Genomic DNA, 3,020 nt, shown 5'->3' with positions numbered 1-3,020 from the left:
TTTTTTCCTGACATGACACGCGCCGCTTAATTGCTTCATACGGCTTTGTTTTGATTGACAGCTCGGGTTGGAACAAAAGTGTAGTGGCGGTCAGCGGATGAAGTGTATCATTTAAAAAAAAAAAAGTGCGCACAAATTGGATTCCGTCGGTCCGTTTGATCGACAGGAGAAGCTTAACGAGTCAAACTTTCCTTTCAGCGGCTCGGCTGGAATAGAAAACCGGCGTCGCGGGGTTCCGAGCCGCAGGGAGTTTCAGAAGAAGAAGAAGAAGAAGAAGAAGAAGAAGAAGAAAGCAAAGAGAAAAAGAGAAACCGGAGCAGAATTACTCTCACCCCTTCTCTACAGATCCTGAATTTTGCAAATATTCAATACCCTGCCCACAGTCCGAACACGACTATCGATTAAGAAGAGATACGGTTCTTATCAACACTTTTCGCAGAGAGAGAGAGAGAGAAAGAGAGAGAGCGCCTGTAATCGGCAAGCTCCTTTCCGCTTCTCTTCCGCACTCCCCATTGCTTTTGTAAGCGGTTATTTTCTTGCCCGGTGCGGGATTCGATACGGGGTGTACTGCACCACAAGGCGACGTCACTAACCGCTCGGCTAAAGGGTCAGACTCGTTAGCTAGGGGCTAACGTGTGTTATTAGTAGTTTACAGTCGTCACCCTCTCCCGGAAGCGCGCCCTCGCGCTTGTTATTCCCGCGCTCCGAAGAGACTTCTGAGGATCTGCACACTTCTGGATCCCACCGCTGCCACCAATGTAACCGGTTATTTTCTTGCCCGGTGCGGGATTCGATACAAGGTGTACTGCACCACAAGGCGACGTCGCTAACCGCTCGGCTAAAGGGTCAGACCCGTTAGCTAGGGGCTAACGGGTCTTATTAGTAGTTTACACTTTGAACAGCTGACCACGAGTATTTAAACTCATCCACCTGCATCACCTCTACTCCTTGCCTCCTCACCATTCCGTCGTCCTCCCTCTTCACGTATACTATGTATTACGTCTTGCTCCTGTTGAATTTCATACCTCCACCTCTCCAGGCTCTCCTCCACCTCCTTACGCTCACTACGGATTGCAATGTCTTCCGCGAGCATCATAGTCCAAGGAAGGAGACTCCTGCCTGATCCCGTCCGTCAACCTGTTGCCTCCGGTTTGGTCGGGCATCCCTACAGACACAACTGGCCGTGTGTGCGGGTGGGAAGCTGGATGCGGGTATGTGTCCTGGTCGCTGCACTGGCGCCTCCTCTGGTCGGTCGGGGCGCCAGTTCAGGGGGGGAGGGGGAACTGGGGGGAATAGCGTGATCCTGCGTTACGTCCCCCTGGCGAAACTCCTCACTGTCAGGTGAAGGGAGGCGGCTGGCGACTCCACGTGTATCGGAGGATGCATGCGGTAGTCTGCAGCCCTTCCCGGCTCGGCTGAGGGGGTGGAGCAGTGACCGGGACGGCTTGGAAAATAGGGTAATTGGCCAAGTACAACTGGGGAGAAAAAATCTTAAAAAAAAAGAAAAAGATCTCACTCGTCAACCTGTCCATCACCATTGTAAACAAGTGTCTCCTAGCCTCATTCTACTCCAGCTTAAAAACAGCCAAGACCACTTACAATCAGAACGAGATCTGTTGCGTCACTTATGCTCGTATTAATGGACAGAAGGCATGGCTGTTACCATATACATTCTGTATCAACAGTAAGGTCAAAGAAGTCCACATCAAAATTTTGCACAGTATATACCCAACAAACGTTCATCTCTCCAAATTCTTAGATGTAGAAAACAAATGCAATTTTTGCAATAGTGAAGCGGAATCCCTGACACATTTATTTTACCATTGTATAAATGCAACAACCTTTTGGAATCGAATTGACAATTATATGCTGTGCAAAACTAAACATACCATTAAGTTTGAATGTAAAGAAGTCATTACATATGATGAACATGATAAAAATAACATTGAATTCATTTTAAATTTGTTCATCCTGTATGGTACATTTCACTTGCATAAATGCAGAATAACAAAAGTCACCTCCAATTTTTCTGGATTATTAGGTGAATTTAAAGAGTATGTTAAGACTCCAGAACTTATAAATGATAAAAAGAAGCAATAACACTGTGAAAATGTATTTAAAGAGGAATAATTTGACAGTTTATGATACGAGTTATTTCTCATAGTTTTATAATAATGCAGTTCATTACCCCAATGTTAATTTTTGTGTCTTCTTATTTAACGTTTATTTTATCCTTTTGTGAAGTTCTTACCTGTTTTTATAATCTTGCTGAGCACATGTCCGTATATTTGAACGTTCGTCAATAAAAATAACAAAAAGCTAACCGCAGATTTGTCGCGTTGGTTATGTTACTGTCCCTTTAAATGACGTCGCTATGCTCCGCCTCCGCACGCGGAGAGCGCGACGGGCACGGGCGGCTTTCTCTCTCTCGTCGGACATTTTTTTTGCCTTCGTCCGTCGTCGTTGTTGTTCGGTCCGTCGGAGTTTTCGGAGTGAGAACAGATTCACAGTTGGGTAAAGTTCGTGAGCTGACGTCTAACCCGGAACCACAAGAGTTGGCCGAGGAGCTGCTCCCTCGCATGGAGAGACGTGGGACTTTGAACGTTTTGATATGCCGGTGAGCCAACGGTTGTAGCCGTTAGCTTAGCATGGTAACTACATGTAACCACCTCGCGCTTTGTTATTCCCGCGCTCCGAAGAGACTTCTGAGGATCTGCACACTTCCGGATCCCACCGCTGCCCTCAATGTAACCGAGGGTTTGTAGATGTCGCCTATACTGTATGAAACTATAAAATAACAAATATGGAGGCTCCACTTTCACACGAGGACCACTTTATTTGGATTCTTCCCCCAACAGAACTCCACAGCAACACTGCGTACAGCACTTCCGCTCTCTCTTCAGCCTTCAAAATAAGAGCTCAAGGCATATACTGTGGCAACAGCTTATAACAGGAACTTAAAATCACTAACAGGCAAGCCCAGAAAAATAGGTTACATACATTAGCAAGAAATGCACACA

This window comes from Lampris incognitus, chromosome 12 (genome assembly GCF_029633865.1).
Source record: "Lampris incognitus isolate fLamInc1 chromosome 12, fLamInc1.hap2, whole genome shotgun sequence".
Lineage (NCBI taxonomy): Eukaryota > Metazoa > Chordata > Actinopteri > Lampriformes > Lampridae > Lampris > Lampris incognitus.
This window is presented reverse-complemented; position numbering follows the sequence as displayed.